The 22897-nt window shown below is 34.7% G+C and overlaps 1 long non-coding RNA gene across 1 annotated transcript; it reads right to left on the bottom strand.

The window, feature by feature from the left end:
- Nucleotides 1-353: 353 nt before the first annotated feature.
- LOC112657643 (uncharacterized) lies at nt 354-15808 on the bottom strand. Its single transcript, XR_003135196.3, has 2 exons — nt 15331-15808; nt 354-476 (listed from the first exon to the last, which is right to left on the bottom strand). It is a non-coding gene; the product is annotated as an uncharacterized LOC112657643 (long non-coding RNA).
- Between the last annotated feature and the right edge of the window lie 7089 nt (nt 15809-22897).

Here is a 22897-nt window from a genome sequence, read left to right as displayed (position 1 = left end):
AAAACAGAATTGGTGAGAGGGAAATCGGAATTGTAATCAGAATGAAAGTGGTAAGGCCTCTGATGACTCAAAGAGTAATATTTAGAAGTTGTGTAATAATATTATAGTCCATAATGCATTGGATACAAGATTGCAAAGATAGTAGGTTCTCCCAAGTAAGGTTCTATGATGAGCAAGTTCCACTCAATTCTTGTTTCTTATGGTACAAGTGACGGCACTGGGTTTTATTTAAGTCTCCATATCATAAATTTAACTTGAAAAATATTCAAGAGCCTCCTTAAATAGAGTGAGGTCTGTGAGGTTTCAGGACATATTTCAAAGTCTTACATTCACTTACAGTCATTACCAGATGATACTGTTTGTGGAATAACCTGAGATTTTAATAAGCACAAATTAACAGAATAAAATATAGTCCTTTTTATTATAGCCTTATCTTCAGCAACAGAAAGAGTGGTATGTAGTAGCCAGTGTTAAACCTGAAAAAAAAAATGTAGAACACAGTGAGATCCTCTCAACTACACTCAAGACCACTAAAAAACGGATTTATCACGAGGGGTTTATAATAAGCAGTGATTCCTATGCTGTGACCCTCCTCTCCCATTTAAAAAAAAAAATTCTTTTCAACTCAAGGGGTAAACTAATTTTCAAGAGAAACAAGAAAATAGGGATTGGCAGGGAAATATAAGGGATGAAATGATGAAAGGGATTGAGGGAGAGATGCTGTGGCAGAAAAAGTGGATAGTGCTGGGTCTTCCACAGACGCCCGGACCAAGGGACTGGGGCAGAGAGCGAAGGGACGAGGCAAGTCAACGGCTGGACCGAGCTAGACAGAGTGTGCTGGGGAAGGGCCAGGCGCGAAAAGATTTGGTGTCGTCATAGCAACGGGCTCAGCCCCGCTCCCCCTGAAGCCCATTCAACTCTGAGCTGCCGGAACACGTTTTTAATTAAAGCGTATAAAAGTTGTTTTGTAAGGACTTCTCCTCATCCGATAGATTTCAAAATGGTTAATCAGGCTTCATCTCCTTTTGATGCTCACAAGAGCATGTGCTACTGCGCGCACAAAAACTGCCGCCGCCGCCGCCGCTCGAGTTATCTCTCAATCACACCTAATACCAGGAAGGAGCAGGCCAGCTAGTTATTTAGATACACATAACAGAATTCAGCGGGAAATGGGGGGCGAGGGGGGTCCATCTTTGTGACTGCGAGTGGAGACATAAATTTTCTTTGCTCTAGATACTGTGGAATTCAGCCTTCTGGATGGCTGTTGTCTCTGGTTGATGTTCTCTTTAGCTTTTGAAAACAGCAGGATTTTTTTTTTTTATTTTCCTTTGGGAGATATGGTATTCATGAGCCCAAATAAGAGTTACAAATTATTTGTGTCAAATAGTGTTTAATCTAGCATGGACACCTCAAGAAAAAGGTTTGTTTGGATCACTCTTAGGTAAAAAAAAAAAAAAAAAAGCAACCATTCCCCCCTTTTGTTGGGAATAAAAGGGCTCTCGTTTCTAAATCCTCTGTAAATTCATAACATACAGCAACAGTTGCATTTTCTCCTTTAATAAAATGGATGACTTAATAGAAAACAATATCTTTTGTTGATTTACTAAACTTCTTAGCAAATGCTTCGAACCTTCTCCAGACTTTTGCATCTCCCTTTCTCCTTTGCTAATGACCTTTGTTTCTAACCTCACTGAAAAAGAAAAAGGAAAAAAGATGATTTTACCTGTCATCCATTCGTATATCTGTCCTATATCCTAACTCAACATTTCTATTTCTGTACCAATTCTCTGCTAGGTCCAGGATGTGAAGCAGTTCTGCCTTCTGTTCAGGACAGACGATGTCCCGAAGTTCTTAGTCTCAGACCCTTCTCTGATTTTACTGTTTTGCTAGCATCTTCACTGTTGCTCTTTCCAATGGCTCCTTCTCCAAAGCTTCAAACATGTAAGGGTCATATCTATTTTAGGGGGAAGACTCCTTAAATTGATTCACAAAATCTTCTAGTTAACATTCCCTTGCTCTCCTTTTCATTGCCCAACTTTCCAAATGAGTGGTCTTTACTCACAGTATGTCCTTCTCCATAGCCTTGCAACCTGATCTGTGGCTCCTTAAACTTCTGTCTTGAAAAAAACAGAGAGGCCCCCCACCAAAAAAAAAAATTCCTGTCTTGAAGATCATCAGTGATACCTTGATTCAATGATGTTTTTACTCCAGTTTTCCTCTTGAGTCTCAAACAGTGCCTGAATATTCTTAGCAATGTTGACCATGCTCCTACCAAGGACCTCTTGGCATCAGCCTATCCTAGCCTTCTACCACCTCATGACTGCTTCTCTATCTCTATAACTATCTTTTCTGTCTACTACAAATTCCACTGTTGCTCCCTAAGGCTAAGTCCACTGGTCTGAGAGACAACCCCCCGCACCTTTTGGAAAATGGCTTGAGACTTGCAGCTAGGGTATGGTATTTTTAGGAGTTGGCCTGGGACTCAGTTAGGCCTAAGTGTTCTCCTGGTCAAACATAAACTATCTTACTGAACACCACCATTAGACAAGGACACTCTCACTGTAGAGGGTTGAGACAAAAAGACAGACCCCTTTGTAATTTTGTCTAAGTACAGATGAAAATAAAGTCATTGCAAACCACAAAGATAACAAACATTGCTCATGCTTGCTAATACTAGTAACTGTTGCTTCTTTACAAATTACAGCTTTAGCTTTGTTCTAGTCTTCCCTTTTTCTAGATAAGATTTCTTAAGCTACTCAATCATAAAATTACCCCTACATCCTGACAGTAACCAATTCAAAGTTCCATTTTCTTGAATCCTCCCCCAAATCATCTAACATAAGCCCTAATGGTATAATAAGTTATATGAAATGCCACACAGTTCCCTATGTTGTGTGGTTTTATTTGCAAACAAGCAATAAAGTCAGTTTGTTCAACATAAGTATGTTCCTGATAGTTTTGGGATAGATCACATCGATAGGCCTTTGTTCCTTTGTCTTATGACTTAAGCTACCATGTATCAAGCTAAAAGTCCATCCCTGTCCTCTAACAAAATCTCCCATCTTATGTCTATGCCTGTCTACAAGTTATTTCCATCAATACCCAATACATTTAAATTACAGCAACACATTTCTCTCAGTAACAAGGCATGTATCCTGACTTCCACATTTTTCTTGTTCTTTTTGTTGCTAAGGCCTGAAAAGTCATAGTTATCACTGATGCATCCCTCTTATTGCCCATACATCCAAAATTGGTTAATATGCCTTATCAATACCCCAATTACCCCAGCCTCTCTTTCTTTGACATCCCAAATGTCACAATTTTAGTCCATACTACTGTCCACTATTTTTAAAATGGCCTCCAGAATCTTGTTGGCCAATTTCTGTTTGTACGCTATTCCTAGCATAATATTTCTGAGCAATAGGTTTCAGTGAACAAAAATAAGTCCTAACCTCTTGAGGCCAGAGCTTTCACAGAAGTAAAATTAGGAATTACATATGAATAAATAGCATGATTTTCTCCTCTTGTAAAAGATAAATGTCATTGCTCCACACATGGAGTGGGGAGACCAAGAATGCCTCGGTCACTACAGGATTGTGTTTCATGTGTTGGGATATATTTCAGAGATATCAAGAAGGTGAGGTACATTTAGAAGATCTTGGTTAGAGGAGAACTGGACCACATCCTGTGAAAGATGGTTTAGACTGAGGATGTTTGACTACAGAATAAAACATTTCTGATACATTGGAAGGTACTATAATTATTTCAAGCATGGGTGAGAGAAATTAGAATTATTTATTGTGTGTCATTGTAGAGGGCAGAATTGGGGCTAGGAGGTAGAAATTCAAGAAGATGGATTATTGCTCAATATAAGAACATTTATAGCATGGTTATAGATAGAGTAGGTTACCTCAGAAAATAGTGAACTTCTCAACATTAAACTCAAGTGTAGATTAGATGAGCATTTGGGTAAACATTTTCCTCAAATTTGTGCTTTATTTAGCTGTGATCATTCAACTTTCAATTATAATAGATGTGTTTCTTTTGAACAAAGTAAACTGTTTATTACATGTATTCTATTTTTCCTTAAACAGTAAATACCCATTTATCTTATTTCACACATTTACCCTTTCCAGCACTCTCATTTTTTCCTGTGTTACTATGATTCCATCTGGGATCACTTTCCATTTGCCTAACCAACTCTCCTTAGGATTTATTTTAGTGGATCTCTGTTTATGATATTCTCTCATTTTCTTCTGGGCATTTATTTCTAGGTTGTTGATTTTTTTACTCTCTGCACTTTAAAAGTTTTTTAAAATTTATTTCATTTTATTTTTTCATTTCATTCCAGTTTCTATTTCTCTGAGTAGCTAACTGTGACTCCTTATTACTATTTTGGAATTAATATATCTTTTTATTCTTTTCTTTTTAAAGTCTGATAATTCTAAAAATCTGGGTCATCTCTGGGTCTGATTCTATTGACTATTTTATCTTTTCACATGGTCCTTTTTCTTTTTAATGTGTCTTGTTTTTTGTTTGTTTTCTTTTTAAAAAACATTAAATATCAAATATTATATACAAAAGAGCAATCAAAACTGAGGTAAATGTCCAAAATGGGAATACCTCTTCTTTTGTCAGGTTGTTTGTGTGAGCATTTGATTGAATTTAGTCAGCATTTGAGGTGAGTTGGGTTTTGTGGTTGCTACAGTTATCTTTAGTGTACCATGGATTTAAAAATTTTCCAGTGATGCACTGGGTTGCTACTCTCTTGTATTCAGTGTGACATCCCAAATGTCACACTGGAGGTGTTTTTTTATTCTCAGTTTCTCTGCTCTACCCTCAGACTTTAGCATGTTCTTTGTGCTTGCAGCATAGAGGGAGTCTGTTTCCATGTTTTTATTCCTCCCAGAAGTACATGGCTCTTACCTGCTACTAGATGCAAGGATCATAGTGGGACAAGGGAGGGCTTTTCAGCTCTCTAGCTCCCATCTTAGTCTTAGGCAGGCCCTGTGCATCTCCTCCTGTGGCAGACAGCCTCCTATTCAATACAGGGTCTAGAGCATAGGCAAATTCCCTACCCCTTCCTCTAAATTCTACCTTGTGTGTCTTAGGTGTGAGTTTGGGAAGATCACTTTGATATAGTGGAAGCTACTCTATTTACAGTATTGTTACTCCTATGGCATAGCTTTCCCAGGATCTGACTCAAAAGCTGAGATTCTCCTCTTTGGTGAGACTTGCACTCCAGTTTTTGTCTCCTCAGCATCATGGGACTGGCAAATTCTCTTCTTAATTTTTTTATCTTTTTAGTAAATGTTTTTTACTTGGTTTTTCTGTGAATTTGTATTTTGTCCAAGTTTTATAATTATTCTCAGTGAGTGAATTAATCTGATTTTAGCAACTCTGTTATAGTCAGAAGCAGAAGATTTTTCCTTACTATATTCTAAACCTTAGCCCCTAACTATCAAATCTTGGCATTTTTTGTGATATTGTCTTAATTATCTTATATTAAAACCTCAAATTAACTCTCCTATCCATATTTTAGGAACTGGTGTTATGGTAGCATTAATTTTTCTGTAAATAACCGCAGGGAGCCTGCTTCTCCCTCTGCCTATGTCTCTCCCTCTCTCTGGGTGTCTCTCATGAATAAATAAATACAATCTTAAAATAAAATAAAATAAAATAAAATAAAATAAAATAAAATAAAATAAAATAAATAAAGGGATACCTGTGCGGCTCAGTGATTGAGCATCTGCCTTTGGCTCAGGACGTGATCTGGGAGACCTAGGATCAAGTCCAGCATTGGGCTCCCCACAGGGAGCCTGATTCTCTCTCTGCCTATGTCTTTGACTCTCTCTCCGTGTCTCTCATGAATAAATAAATAAAATCTTAAAAAATTTTTTTCCTGTAAATTTGGTTGATTTGTCAATAAAGATCATTTGGTTATATATTGTAATTCTAGAAAAGTTGAATATCTTGGTACTATTTAATTCATTATATTTGTTTTACCTAAAGGGCAGAAAACCACAGATTAACATCACCATGAAAAGCAAACCTTCACATTAAGAATACAGATCAGTGTATGGGATTTGTGCTGAATATTACACTATTTGGATTAGCTAATATCCTTAACAGAGGACTCTCATAGGGAGGCAAGTTGGATAAATACAATTTGATTCAAATTACTTTAGTGATTGAACAATCTATAGAAAATAAGTGTAGTGATACACAAATCCAGGTTAATTAAAATAAACAAAAAAAAACCCTCCCTTAAAAACAGATTTTAAGCTGGGTTCTAGATAGTTGGAGTGATAGTAAACTATGCTGATGGGAGTAAAGAGGTAGAATGTACTAGAAGTGAAGCACATTTTATTTTTTAAAATATTTATTTATTTATTTATTTTAGAGAGAGAGAGAGAGTGGATGTGTGTGAGCGCATGTGGAGGGAGAAGGGGTAGAGGAACAGGTTGAGAGGGAATCTTAAGCAGGCTCCATTCCCCGTGCAGAGCCCACCATGGGGCTCAATCTCACAACCCTGAGATCGTAAGCTGAGACAAAACTAAGAGTCTGACACAACCGACTGAGCCATCTAGGCGCCCTAGTGAAGCACATTTTAAAGATTGTTGACAAATAGAAAGAAGATGTAAGATTAGGGAAGAAATGGAAATGTGTTAGTATTAAAGTTTTTATAATGACTACAGAAAGAGAAAGGCTTTGAAAAATATAATCTGGGTTGAAATTCACAGCTAACATACATTTCAACATGGGATGAAAGAAGGAAGTGACTGTAGTTGAGTGACTCTTAAAAAGGAAGTTGTAGTATAGTCACCTGCTAAGTGAGTAATCATGGAGGTAAAGTAAAGGACTTGATTAATATTATAACTTCTGGAATTTTTCAGTGGAATGCATGGAGCTGAAGACAGAGAAGAATTTAAGAGAATAAATAGAAGGAAGCCAAATACTGTTTAAAAAATGCCATTTTAAGACAGTTAAAGTGAGTAAGTGACTAATTGCATATTTCATGGCAGGGAGGATAAAAAGAACTGGGTGCTTCTTTGTTTAACTGAACTTCAGGGGTTGGCTCTCCATTTGAGATTAATTTATTCATTAATGCAATCAACATATTTGTTACACAATTACTAGTATAAAGCATTGTAATAGATACTTCTGGAGCTATAGTAGATAGGAGTCTGATAGGAGTGGTGAGATAAAATAGTTATTCAATTGTGGGAAAAAAGTAGAAAATGGTCATTTCCGTTTCTGGCACATAGTTGGTATTCAGTAAAGTTTTGTTGAATGAATGGCATAGAGACACACATATAAAAACTGAAGTTGAGAAGAAAGTATTGGGAAGATCAAAAAAGGCTTTTATAGGAAATATGACAAGTGAGTAAGACCATAAATGTCAGGCAGGATTTAGATGTGAGGTAGCAGGGAGTAGGCAATTCCAGGTGAAGGTAACAGTGTCAGGAAGTGGAAGCCAGAAAGTTCAGTGTGTATAGAGAGGAAGGTGAAGTTGAAGCATGAAGGAGGGTACAGGAAGATAAAGCTGAGAAAGTGGCTGGAACAAAAGGCTGGAGAGGGCTGTGAATGCTCTAAGAAATTTGGTTTATTCAGTAGGTAATGTTTAGCATTAGAAAGATAAGTATAGATAATAAAATATTTGAATCACTTGAGGATATAGGTTAGAGGTACAAAGAGAAATAATAAGAAAGATGGAGGAGAGAGAGGAAAGAAAAAGTTTTATCTGTGTATACTTGGCAATCGAGATTGTGAAGCTCCAAGATAGAAAGGAGGAATAGAAGAATCGAAGATCAAAGACACGATGCAAAGGTGTAGATCTGACTCTTCAAATGGTAGGGCTCTTTCTGGAAGGGTTCATGTTACTGAGCTTATAGAGATGGAATGCAATGTATTCACTAACAGGGGAAAAAATCCATTACTAACAATAGTGCTTAATTGTGCTGTGCAATGTGAAATTCTTTATTAAATATATTCAGAGGCAGCAAGCAAGAAGAGTTAGGCAATTACCTGGGAAAAACAGCCTACTTTCACTGTCTCCATTTCTCCATTTTTTCATTCACTCCTTAATTGTCTGCAATTTGGATTTTGTGTCGTATTAGAGTAGAAATTGCTCTCATGAAAGTCACCATGGACTCCTTAATTGCCAATCCCAATGGCACTTAACTAACACCATTTCCTCTGGGAAGCCTTCCTTAATCTCATTGGCAGGGCAAGATGCCCTTTCACCTGTTCTGCTAAAGCATTCTGAACTTACCTTTATTATGGTACCTATCATACTGTCTTATATAATTACTTATAGCTACATCATTCCCTCTGGACTATGATGATTTCCATGAGGCAGAAACTGTCTGATTTAACTTTGTATCCTTAGCACCCTGGTATGGTTTTGTCTGAATTATTGATAAACACAAACAATAAAAACCCCTCTAGTATCTCTTTCAAGTACATCTTATCAAGATGTACTTTAGAAAAATACCTAAGAGTTGTGTTGGGAAATTTTTCATATTAGAAGCTTTCAAATTAAATTGCATTGTCACCAAACTGTAATCATGAAAATCTTTTGACCTATAGAGTAACTTGTATTAAAATTTCTCCGTACGTTATGAGCCATTTCTTCCTACTGTGTACCTACTTCATGGATGCATTTTGAACTTTAATATAGGAAGGGGAAGAAGAAGGAGATGAGGAAAATGATCCAGACTATGACTCAAAGAAGGATCAAAACCCAGCAGAGTGCAAGCAGCAGTGAAGCAGGATGTATGTGGCCTTGAGGATAACCTGCACTGTAATAGCCTAAACACAACTATTATTTACTTACAGCCTTATGTTTTTGTATTTTCTTGGTAGACTCAGTAATTTTTTTTAAAGGAAAGGAACTGATAATTTTAGACCAATTTGTTCTACGTAGCATTTTCACTCTAGTTTATCTGGCAGTTCTATTGACCGCCCAAATTCTTCCACGCATGTTCGTTCATCACTACGTGGTTTGGTTCTTCGGGAGTAATTTGTATCCTGTAACAAAGAGTGTAGATTACAGCTGTGAAAGGGAACAGAACTATTAAAAGAAACTGTTTGCTATTTTTTTTTCCTGAAGAACCAAAGTGTTTTTTTTAGCTGGTAGTTGAATTGGGTTTATGTTGGCTTGCACTAGCTGTGCCTTTCATGACTTTGTTATAGAAATGCAGTGACTTAGACTAAGACAATTCCTCATTTAAAAAACAAAACTTGTGGAGACAAATATATGGTTAAGAATTTCCAGTAAGACCACAACTGATAACTAGATTATTAATGGAATTTTGTATTTTAGGTGACATAGTTAGAAACCTAATAAGGAAATAATAGTAAAGAAACCTAACTCATAGTGTGGATATTACTATAGGGAGGTGAATAAAACCTATTTTCAGAAAAAAAAAAAAAAAAAAAAAAAAAAAAAAAAAAAAAAAAAAAAAGAAAAATACCTAAGACTTCCACATATAATCAGAATAGAAACATTTCCTCCAAGAATACTACTTTCACCTTTACTTGTACTAAAAGTTATGTTAGTCATTAAATGATTAATATATTAGTAAGGCTTAATTTTTTACAACTGATACTCTTATCCCCTAACCCTCATCCATTGCCACAGTCTTGTTATCCATACTTTTTGTGACTCAATCACATTGTGATTTCTTTAGGTAAGTAATATTTTGAATTAGCTAAATATTTTTAAGTGTCTCTTATGCGCAGTATGTTCTAGTTAGCTCTGGGATTTCAAAGATAGATAAGAATTAATAAAAATAAATAACTTCCATGGAATTTATGGTATTTTTTATTATTTCTAATTTCATCTAACACTAGTAACATAGCACCTGGTCAATAAGGATGCTTCAATATCTTATTATTGTTATCTAATTGTTTTCTTACACCCTTATATCTGTGAAATTTAATATATGAAGATTACCCTTGTCTACCTTTTTATAAACACATACACACACGCTTAACCACTTTTATCCAATTTTGCAAATCATTCGGGATTTTACCAACATTGCTTCATGTGGCAGTTTGGAATTATCTTTGGTTTTCTCTCACTTTTACTCCTTTAATTCAGTTTTTGCTAAATTGTTCCTTCCTATAATTTACAAAGTTCACGCTTTTAATTTTTTTCTTTGATTTTGGTTAACATCTGCCTCTTCAATCTTATACTTATCATCACTTCTCCCATTATCTTGTTCATTGGCATTTTGAACATTTTACTGCTGTGAAAGATATTCCTATGGCTATCTTATGGTAGGACCATGGATGAATGATATAACTATATAGGCATCTGTTATATATACCACGAAGATAGTCATCTAAAATCATCGTTGGAAAAATGGGGGGGGGGGCAGTATTTAGCAAGGCAGCAGAATGTATAGCCCTGTTACCTTTTAAGAAAGTTTGTATCAAATTAGCATCTAATGCAGTGCAAAGTTCAAGAGAACCAAGAAGTTGAGTCTGAGAGATAAATTAAAATATTCCAATTTTCAATTCATTGTTCCATGTGAATTTATAATTTCTATGAAAAATGATACATATTATGAATTTAAATAACAATGAGGGTATGTAAAAGTGTCCAGTGCCTAAGACTAAGCTTCAATGATTTGTCACATGAGGGTTGGTCAGTGTGGAACCAATAAATGTAGTTGGAGCTGAGGTGGAGAGCAATGATGCTGTGATTTGATATTACTTGTGATAAATGTCCTAATGTCCTAAATATATTATGTATATATTCCATATTTTTTAAAAAAGCATCCATCAAACTAATTTCAATATTATAGTATATATTATATTATAAAATATATTATAATAAATACATTTTAAAGATTTTATTAATTTATTTATTTGAGAGAGAAAGAGAGAAAGAGATGAAGAGAGCACAAGCATGGGGAGGGGCAGAGGGAAAGGGAGAAGCAGATGCCCCACTGAGCAGGGAGCCTGATGTGGAGCTGTATCCAAGGCCCTAGGATATGACCAAGCCAAAGGCAGATTCTTAACTGACAGAACCACCCAGGTGTTCCTCAATATTATAGGTTAAGTGAAATATGCTATGTAATAATGAAATATGTGACAAATTCACACATGTGAATTTTTTTTTGTTAAGAAATTTTCAATTTAATAATTCTGAAGATAGGCCTTTGTATTTTAAGCAATCTTTACAACCAGTATGGGAGTCAAACTTGGAACCCTTAGAGATGAAGAGTTGCATGCTCTACTGAATGAGCCAGCCAGACTGCCTCACGATGATAGTAGTTTTGAGCGGTGGAGTTGAGTATGTGTTCATTTTAAAAATTATGTTCGCCACTAGGTATTGCATGCAAATGATGAATCACTAAATCCTACCTCTGAAACTAATAATACAGTATATGTTAATTAAATTGAATTTAAAGAAAAAATTTTAAAAATAGAAATTACTTTCTTTTGTTAAAAGAACATATTATTTATTAAATAAAAATCTAAGTTTATATTTAAATTTTGGTGTGTGATTTTTCCTTACTGTAACAAGAAGTCAATGAAGGAAAAACCACTTGGAGATTTACAAATTTGTTCGTAGATGCTATTCAAGAAACTAAGCATTCGTATAAGCAGTATTTTTAAAAAAATATCAACTTAAATATGTTTTTGGGTAACACTTTCCTTGATGTTTATAAGCAAATAGTTTGTTATGATGGGGGAAGCACCAATAAAGGTTTTGCTTTTGCTTTTAAAAAGGAGCATTGGTACATCTATGGATTTAGATACAGTGAAAGCATTGCAAAGACTTTGCAAAGAGACTGAAAGAAAACAAAGGTCTTGAGAATTGGTCTTTCAAATTTACCTCACCGTCATTCCTAATGTAGACTTTTCTCTCAATTATTTTTACTTCTAACAAAGTATAAAGTATGCATACATGACAATGCTAGTAACAGTATTTTAGAGAAGATTTTTAAGAAATACATTTTTTTAGGAAATAAAATATACTTTACAATATGCCATTTGTTAAAGCAACATAGGTGAGCATAAGCTGGCTGTACATTTATTTAATTTCAGAGATCAGAATGAACATGTAACCTAAAATCACTTCTTAAAAGCAAAGCGAAATTGTTTGCCACAATTATTTTAATATATTTCTCTACTGAGATAAATTTTAAGCTCAGGAAATCACGGCTTGGAATGGGAAGAGTTAAAAAACATGAGGCAACAGTAACCCCATTTAGATAAGGGGTAGATGGGTGGAGCCAGGGAACAATACACTAAAGTGCTTTTCTTTCACAGATCTTGGTTCAAATTAAGGTTAAATTCCAAAGGAGGATGTGTTTTCCCCATATGGAGTCTTAAAGGACATGCCTTTGTTTCTAGCTTCCCAGAGAAGATATATGTTAACACAAACAAAGTATTTCATAATAAATTTAACTTTTATAGAGTGACTAATGCCCTGTGAAGATAAGGTACACTCTCAGTCACCTGGGTTTTAATCCAGGCTGCAGAAATTATGCCAAGGGCCCACTGACAAAAACTTGATTCCTTTGGAGAGGATGGCGGTAACTTGGTGGGGAACGGAAAGGGTCTTGATTTTTAAAGTCTCATTGGAATGACTCTCCCTTCCTCACAGTGAACACAGTTTAGCATTTATGTACTTTGGAAGGACAAAAAGGTGAGGTAAGCCTGCCAAAATTTGAACCTGTGTTTCTGGGAACTTGTTAGTAGGTCAACTGTTACAAATAGAAGAGAAACTGCAAAGGAGTAGTGGGCGCTAGAAACCTGGCAATTGGACTACATAGAGCTTTATTAAAGCCTTCATGTGATTCCTTCCAGATCTCAAGGAGGTGACATGAAGTTTAAAATGCCACAGAAGATCACTGTTATTCAATCAAATCAGACTTTGGTGGGGAGTAGGGGTGAGAGGTAGAACAGCATAGAAAGACACAACTCTTTTCTGCTAGAAATACTTTACAGTTAACAGAAAAGGATATCTTTAAAAATGTACTTGTTAACAATAATTTATTAATCCATCTTTTCCTTTTAAGAAAGACATATTAGTTGTATATACTGCTTTTCTTTCCTTTTCTCCTTCCTTTTATCTTTATATTATTCTTTATTAACTAGAGGCTTAATTCCTAAATCCTTATTCTTGCAAAATGTGTGGCTAGGTTATTCATTCATGGACCGTATACGATCCTGTTCCATGTACAAATTCTATTAACTTCAATTGAAGATGTAAAAATTAGTCTTGTGACATGAGGGAAGGGAGGGTTTCCTCAGAAGGGAATCCTTTCTGAGAAAGGGAAACAAAAATGTATTTGTGCCAATTATATCAGACATATCTGACTACACAGAACACAAGGTCTAATTTATTTTTTATATTTATGAATTCATCTTTGATGAGTTACAAAATCTATCTAAAAATTAAATAAAATAGAGCAGCATTTCCCCTTCTTTCTCTACTCACTAAAAAAAGGAGACATTGACATAGAAAAAAACTTGATTTTAAGTTGCTTTATGAGAATTTTTGAAACATGTCTTTGCCTTATTGATCTACAGGTCAGTAATATTGATTCTAGACAAAATTTATTTTCATAATTTATTCCAAGCAACTCAGATCTTGGCTAATTTCCGTCTTGTGCTCCAAATTAAAAACAAACAAACAAAACATCAAAAAACCCCATCACACTTTTTTCCTCTTTTTTGTAGTAGCCAGTGGCTAGGAAAAGAAAACTTTTCTGACTCTAGACTGCTAGACAAGAGTAATGGGATGAGGTTTCTCTTCTCAGGAAATGTAATACCAAGTCCAAATTTCAGAAATCAATTAACTATTCAGAGAGGAGCACCACAAGGGGGCAGGTGAATCCAGGCTAGGTCCTAGGTGAGAGGGTCTTAGTATTGGGACTACCGGTCAAAGGAGGGGAAAGATGAAATGAAAATTAGAAACAACTCTAAAGATAATATTTCTTCACAAACATAAGCTCTTAGATCTGGACCATCCAAGTGAAGTCTTATTTAGAATATATCCAAAGACATTAACTACAATATACCAAGGAAATAAATGAAAGAGACCAAATCAATGTAGTAATACACTGAAAGTGATTCCTATGTCTACAAAGGCCAATAGCATGGTTTTATCAAGAAGAGAAAAACTGTAGCTGAGAAGAAATCCAAAATTTACTACAGAGCAGTTAGGGTATGCAGTGAAAATAAACTATAACTAGATAGGCAAAATATCAAATAATTAGAAAGATATATGAGAAGATACCTTGGCTTCAAAATGATTTTGATAACCAACAATGTCATAGCAGAAACATAAACTTTGAATAATAGAGCTATTATAATTTTTCCCCTGCTCAAAAGTTGAGAAATTCATTTCAGGCACTTTAGAGAAAGATAAATGCTGCTTAAAAACATTATCTAGAGTCTGCTTTGATTTTCACTGGAAATTAAACTTAGCTTACCAATAGGAGGCAAAAATGGAATTTTTGAAAAGTTAGTTATTCTAAACAAATATTTTAAAAGTGACGCCAGACATCCTCTGTGAGGATGTCAATTGAATGTCTTCAATGGCCGACATATATACATACCTACTGTGCAAAGTAGCCAAGATTAATTCTACTTGGTATGGCTGGAAATTATAACCGTCCTCCCTTTCAAACCTCACTAAAGAAACACATTTAATTATTTGACTATATGGATAGATAGTAGTGTCATTTATCTTTTACAATTAAAATTAAATGCAGAGACAGTTATAGCATAATGTGTAGTATAATATAGTATATTACAATGTATAGTATAAAATAATAGCATAATATATAATAAAGTATGTACATTTTGTCTCTATTAGTCTTTATTTAGTCTATAATAACAATTAGAATCTTTACAGTGAGCATTTAAATGTCTTCTCTCATTTATGATCAAATTAACTTATTTAGGACCCTACAACAGTTTTCTAAAGTAATAACATAGAAGTCACTTCTAATAGAAATCTATTGATTGAAGAGGTCATCTTCTAATAGATTTTGGGCACATTAGATTTTAGAACTTGGGTCACCAAGTTGAGTGATCTGTTATACAATGATACATTTTGGTTTTATGATACTGCAGGACTTGGTGTTACATAACACTAACCAGATGTTTAAGCCTATTTCTAAAGCAAAGCTCTGAACTCAAATGTAAATGCCCATTTTTATGTCACCTTAACAAAGTCTATTTTTCTGAAATTCACTCATTCTTGTCGTCATGTGTATATAGATATACACACATACACAAAATACACTCATGCACATAAGCTCATACACACATCTGTGTATACACACACATACATACATGATGCAATCCATCGGTGATATTTTACGTTAGTTTTTCTCCTCTTTTCAGCCTGTTAATTAGCTTTCTCTTCCTTGTCTTTCTTTATTCCAAGTAATCCAGAATCCTCATAGGCTTTGTCACCTAAAGGACATGGAGGCAGCTTCTGCAATGCTTGAAATAATAATGCTTGGATTTGTCAATGTGAAAAGTTGGATGGCTTTTAAAAGCTGACCAGTCCAGGGCTATTTGCACATAGTAGACATTCGATAAATATTTGTTGATTTGATTTATTCTAGGGTAAAGAACTGGGTAACAACTCTTTTTTCTTCACTCATGTACTATGGCTAATCCTGTGTACAAATGCATTTATGAGTAAATATTAATGGTCATGCTCATTAAAGATGTTTTAGAGAGAAAAAAATACTAAGTCTTCAGGCTTTAAGGAATAGCAATGATTGGGGGTATGTGTAATAAAATACTCTAAGTAGTTATCAAATAATAGATGACAGATACCATAAAATGGGGGTCTAACTAAAGAGAATTCTGATAAATTATCTGAAAACAAAGTGGGTACCCAAGAGCTTTTGAATGAATCACATGTTGAAGGCTTAAAATTTTGACTCCACATACTAAGGCAAAGGAACTCTTAATTTAAAAAATTCAGGATAATATTTTTGTTATAAATTTAGTGAGCATATATAAGCCTCATAATATTTCCTTTGTGTATTCTTCCTTGTGATAGTCACAAGAGTGTTTATGTTTCATTGACAGTTGAGAGGTCTTGGGCATACAAAATGAAAATTACTCCTAAATTTCAAGTAATGTATAACTTTTAAAGAGTTAAACTCTATACTCCCATCATTTAGAAGAGCATAACTGATTTATTTCCTTTTCTGGTCACTAACAGTAAAAACTGTTTCTGAGCTTACAACATGTTAAATTTGGCTCAAGGCAAATTTACAACAGTAAGATTTATGATAAAATCTGTCAAAACATTAACCATGATGGCACAAGTTTCACCTCTTAACAGAAACAGATAGGGAAGCAGGAGCTTAGGAATGGATACATATACATTTGTACTTGAAAATATCTGCTTAGGTCACATTATAAAAGTTACTCAATTCCTTTCTTATTTTATCCAAATGTGAAAGTTCCATAAAATGACTATGTGTTTTAATTAATTGGCTTCAAAGAGATGGGAGACCCTGGGACTAAAGATGTAATTCCAAGTAAAAAATTACTAGCTAAGAGAACTTTGTATGTTCAAGACAAAAGCTAAGAATCTATATAGCATTTTCTGTTTCTTGTCTGATGAATTTAAAGAAAAATTAAGTCTTAACATAGGTCGTGTCTTAACCTTTTTGCTACTTTAAGACAAAGATGATTCATCTAGCCATGTGCCAGCCTTTGAGCACTATTCATTAAGATGATTTTAATTTTTCAACATGGTAAACAATGTTGGTAGTTTTGGTTTACTGTTGTTTGATGAGGAGCTGTATTTCCTAGAACATTACAAATAAAATACTGTTATTGAAAGTGACTTGCTCTGCCAGCAATTAATTATAACCAAGATAGTTAACTTTGTGTGTGGGGTACATACTAAAAACAATTTCAGAGGACACACTTTCTTGAAAATGTAATTTGGTTAGCCAGGGTAGATTTATGAGAAAAAAATTTTTCTTTAAGAACTTAAAGACTTTTAGTATGTTAATGTCATGGTCATACAAGTAAATGCAGTGAATATCCTATGCTTGAGTATTTCAAAAAGCCTAGGATATAACTGACCTATTTATTGGAAAATGGTATGCATTTTTTAAGCTTTAGGATTTTCATTAAACAAGTTGGATGATGAAAATTGGTGGAGAATAAAGTAGAGATAAAATTAGTAACTAAACATTAAATTTTGAAACTGCTGCTTGGTGGGAAATGTTCATGCACAGTTTATTTGTTCTCAAATATCTTAAAATATGGCTTATGTATTGAAAGAATAATATATAACCAGAAGGTAAAATATCAAGAAAGTTTATCAAAATAATCAGACATCAGAAAATTTTACTTTTCAGAAACAAGGAACTACTGAAATTGAAATCATGATTTAAAGAAGATCACAGCAATATCAGAAGCCATCCAAATCCACCACATTGGTTTATACGTTGCTTATCTTCTGTCTCTTTGACTGATTTTTTGACACACTTAGTTCCAGAAAGCAATTTAATTATTATTGTTGTTCAGTAAAGATTTAAATGGCCTATTATGCAGTCTGGAAATTTTGTTTAAACTTTCCAAGACAATGAAACCATGTCTTTATCATAAAGTAAAATTTCAAACTTTGACCTCTATAGGACCAGCATTTAACAGCTACACAAGGAGTTTTTATTAACAAACCAAACCGAAATCAAAACCAAACAAACCACAACAAAAAGACTGCAACTCTTTACTTTAAAGTGATTCTGGTTAAAAGTTAAAGTCTTCAGGTAATCACATTTCACTTGGTAATATGCCAGGTGCTAAGTAATTTGACATGCTAGTATATTTTAATACCACTATTTTAGGAAAGGATACTTCAATCTTAATAATTTAAAAAATCTTAATACTTTAATGCACGTATATTTTTTTTTTAGAAAGACAGGTCACACAAATGTTTATAAAACAACAATATAGTTGGAAGATTTAGATTTCATCATTAACAAGAATGACTATTTAACAAGTATTTACCTGTGCTAAGAGATATGAACAATGTCAAACCTCTAGAAGCTGCATTCTAATGGGAGATAGTACAGGAATATTGAAACAAGGGGAAACTTCATAAGTGCTCTAATAGAGATGAAGAAAGAACTGTAAGGCATACAGAAGAGAGATTAGCTGTGGCTTGGTGGTGAGGTGGGGGCGGGGAATTAGGAAAAGCTTCATGTAGGGGGTGGTGCATAAGTATTCTTGAAGGATGAATTGGATTTAAACACATGAAGGTGGATTTGACTGAGTAGAGGATTAAAAACAGTAAATGAATTAAATAGTGAAAATATAGGGTAGGAACTGAAATGGGAGAGTGGGTTTGGAACATAGCTCATAGGTATTAGTATGATAGAAGTTACTTTTATTAATTTTCTTGCCATTCATAGGAAAACAAAATAAAGTGCCAGAATTTCCAGGTACGATATGGGCAATTGTTTTTTTTTTTTCTTTTTAATCCAATATGGAACAAGAAAACGTTCCTAAAATCTAAGAAACAAATATCCAAACAAAACAGTACACATTCACTTCATTCTTTGACTCTTGAAATAATGAAACCACCGTTTCTCCTACTGTAACTGAAAGACAGTATCTGCAATATTTAAATCTTTAGTCTACAATATAGCTATATTTCTGGAACTAGTTGTTGCAATTTTATTAAAGCAGAAATAAAGCGATGATTTTGACAAGATTGAAGTTTTAATTGAGACTTCGGATTTCAAAAGGTTTCTTCAGTTCTATTTGACAGGCAAGATCACATATTCACTGAAATGAAAATATGTCATTATTGTCACCTACATGAAAGTATGCAGCTACTCTTTACAATATGACCACAGGTTAAGAAAATAAGAATGCAAAAAGCAAATCTACTTTTGTAATGTGAAAAGACTGTGAGGCAAAATGTCAGAAATCAGTGTGCACGTTCAAGTATAGAGTCACTCTTCACAGTAATTCTTCAAACTCCGAGAATTTAATGTCAAATTGTTTATCATTGTTCAAACTATATTTAAATTTTCTCATCCAGAATTATCTTCAGAACTGGTTTCTGAGTTGGAGAAGAAACTCAGTCCCCTCTCTTACTTAGTCACCTGTTTTTTGTTTCAAACAGTATGCTTAGAAGCAAAATGAAGCTTGGAGATTTAAAATCAAAAGTTGTCTTTAGGGAGCCAATGTGTACACAATCTATATGGGTCTGAGAAACATTCTTTGTGACATTATCAGGAGGATCTCCCTAGGCAACAACAACTGTTGGCCTGGAAGAAAAGAGCCACATAAGACAAAGTATACTTGACTAGTGCATTTGGCAGCACTCACCTTTTCAGATATTATGTAAGTTTGTCTCCTTTATTTTAGGCAAGGTTCCTAAGTTTTAAGACTTAGGTATGCATTTTGAAGTTTTTGTAACAGTAGGTTTGATGTTTGAAATGAAAGTCACTTCTTAATTTAAGCTTTCTCAGATGCACGTTGGTTTATTTCTTTCTTTTGCATACGTATTATAAAGTCTACTTTTTGGAGAACAGTTGGACTCGACAGGCAAGGGCATCTAACTTCCTCAAGATACAGAAATCATATGGGTTTAATGATAAAATCCGAAATGTTGATTGCTGCTCTTTTCTCCGTCTTGCTTTGCATCGAGCCAGTGTGAAGAGTTCGTTAGCCAGAGCTTAACAACACAATGGCTGGAGGAATGGAGTTACCACACAAGTGTTTAAATTCCATGCCGGATCCCTAGCTACAACGGAGAAGAAAGTTCAAACAACAAAAACAGAGTTGCGAGGTCTGAACTTGTGTGTCACGGATACCTCTTACTCATCACCAGGCAGCTCTTATTCAGGGCCACCAGGCCCTCCCAAGCAACATGGTTAATTGAATAAGGATTCTAAACCTTTTGGCTGCAGATAAACCAAAGTGGCACATGGCTCATAACTCAAACATTTCATTTTAGGCAGCTGTTAGTTTTCTTGCCCGGGCTAATTTGGATTATTCAATCATTTTCTTTTCTTTAATGAAAAACTGCTTGTAGTTACTGGTGGGGACAAAGACCTGCAGTTATGGATCTTGGAAAGCAAATTTATTATCTACTCATTTTAATCATGTATACAAGTGATGCTAAGTTTGGAACTAAATTCAGAACATTTTATTAGTACAATTTTGTCTGTGTGTGTGTGTGTGTGTGTGTTTACACATTTAATAACATTCAGCCCTGACTACTGTTTTCTGCTCTGATGAACCTGGAACCTCTCTCAGTAAGCAACTATAAATGCTGGACAGAAAATGACAAATATCCTCTTAAATGCTATCAACATATTTGCTAGTCAGTAAGGGATATTCAAAGGCCAAAACCTGAGGAAAACTGGGAACCTTCAACAGTTAAGTAGAGTACAAAGGCAGTTTTTACCTTGAAAGCATCTGCCCTCTGATGGGGTGAAGTTGAGTTTTGGTTTTCATGGACTTCTAATGGAACAGGGGGTAGGAGACAAAGACCAAGGCTTGCCTGAGGAAAAAATCTTGATCTCAGGCTATGAATGTAGAATAAAAAAATATTTCCTCTATGTATTTTTTTAAGATTTCACATTTGAGACCATGCAAATTTGTCTTTCTTTGTCTGACTTATTTCACTTAGTGTAATGCCCTCCAGTTTCATCCATGTTGTTACAAATGGCAAGATTTCATGTTTTTTTAATGGCTGAATAATATTCCATTATATATATTCATTATATATATATAAACTGTTAAAGGTTCCCAGTTTTCCTTAGGTTTTGGCCTTTGAATATTTGGCCTTTGAATATATATATATATATATATATATATATATATATATATATATTCACCACAGCTTCTTTATGTATTCATCTGTTGATGGACACTTAGTTTGTTTCCATGTCTTGCCCATTGTAAGTAATGATGCTAGAAGTATAAGGGGACAGATATCCTTTCGAGTTAGTGTTTTCACATCTTTTGGATATATTTCCTGAAGTGGAATCACTGGGTCATATAGTATATAGTTCTATTTTTTTTAAAACGATTTTTAAAAAAAGATTTATTTGAGAGAGACAGAGACAGAGACAGAGAAAGCATGAAAGCATTAGCAGGGGGAAGGGCAGAGGGAGAAGGAAGATTCCCCACTGGGTAGGGAGCCTGATGTGGGATTTCATGCCAGGATTCTGGTATCATGACCTGAGCTGAAGGCAGAAGCTTAACCAACTGAGCCACCCAGGTGCCCGAGTAGTTCTATTTTTTAATTTTTGGAGGATCTTCCATATTGTTTTTCACAGTGGCTGTACCAGTTTACAATCCCAAGAATATGCAAGGGGGTTTCCATTTTCTCTATAACCTCATCAGCATTTATTTCTTATGTTTCTGAGGAGAGCCATTCTAATAGGCATGCGGTGATATCCCTTTGTGGTTTTGATTTGCATTTACCTAATGCCTAGGGATGTCGAGCATCTTTTCATATATCTGTTGGCTCTTCGTATATCTTCTTTGGGAAAATGTCTATTTAGGTCTTTTGCTCATTTTTAATTGGATTACTTATGTTATTGAGTTATATTTCTTTATATATTTTGGATATTAACCCCTTATCAGATATATGGTTGTAAATACTTTTTTCCCATCCTGCAGATTGTCTTTTCTCTTTGTCAATGGTTTCTTTTGCTGTACAGATTTTCGGTTTGGTGTAATCCCACTTATTTTTCATTTCATTGCTTGTGTTTTAGGTGTCATATCCAAAAAACCAGTGCCAAGACTCATGTCAGGGAGCTTTGTTCTTCTGTTTTCTTCTGTAAATTTCATGCTTTCAAGTCTTATATTTAAGCCTTTAGTCGATTTCATGTTAATTTTTTGTGGACAGTACAAGATAAAGGTCTAGTTTCATTTTTCACATGTGAATATCCAGTTTTCCCAGCACCATTATTGAAGAGACTGTCTTGAGTATTCTTGGCTCCTTTGTCAAATATTAGTTGGCAAAATAAATTCTGTTCCTCTGATGTTTGTTTTCATGCTAGTACCATACTGCCTTGATGACTATAGCTTTATATAGTATAGCTTGAAATCAGGAGTGTGATGCCTCTCACTTTGTTCTTCTCTCTCAGGATTGCTTTGGCTATTTTTTTTTAAGATTTTATTTATTTATTTATTCATGAGAGACACAGAGAGAGAGAGGCAGAGACACAGGCAGAGGGAGAAGCAGGCTCCATGCGGGGAGCCCGATGTGGGACTTGATCCCAGGACTCCAGGATCACACCCAGAGCCAAAGGTGGATGCTTAATCTCTGAGCCACCCAGGCATCTCTGCTTTGACTATTTGAGGTCTTTTGTGGTCCCATATAAATGGGAATTGTTTTTGACACTTCTGTAAAAAACGCCACTGGAACCCTGATAGGGATTGCCTTGAATCTATAGATTGCTTTTGGTAGAATGGACATTTTAGCAATACTAATTCTTTGAGTCCATAAACATGGGACCTGCCATGAATTTTATACTCAATAAGTGAGCCCTCATGTGGGTTTTTGACCCAAATTATCATCAATAAAATTGGCTCAATAAAATTCAGATTAAGTTTTTAAAGTGCTCTAAGGCTGTACACATTCCCAGGGGATTAACAGAAGCAAATGTGGGGGAACCCACCTTCAACCCAGGCCTTGAAAAGTCCCACAGAGGATAATTCTAAAAAATATTGACTCACATTCATGAATCACCAAACATCCAAAGAATTAGAGTAGCATAAATGTAACTAGCAGAAATAACAGCAAAACTGGAGCAGTAAATATTTGATATTAAAATTATCAGAAATTAAGTACAGAATAAGCATGTTTAAAATGTATAAGATAAAAGGATTGAAAAGGGCAGCCCGGTGG

This window comes from Canis lupus, chromosome 8 (genome assembly GCF_003254725.2).
Source record: "Canis lupus dingo isolate Sandy chromosome 8, ASM325472v2, whole genome shotgun sequence".
NCBI classification, from domain to species: domain Eukaryota; kingdom Metazoa; phylum Chordata; class Mammalia; order Carnivora; family Canidae; genus Canis; species Canis lupus.
The sequence above is the reverse complement of the archived record's forward strand: the minus strand, read 5'-3'. Positions and strand labels throughout refer to the sequence as shown.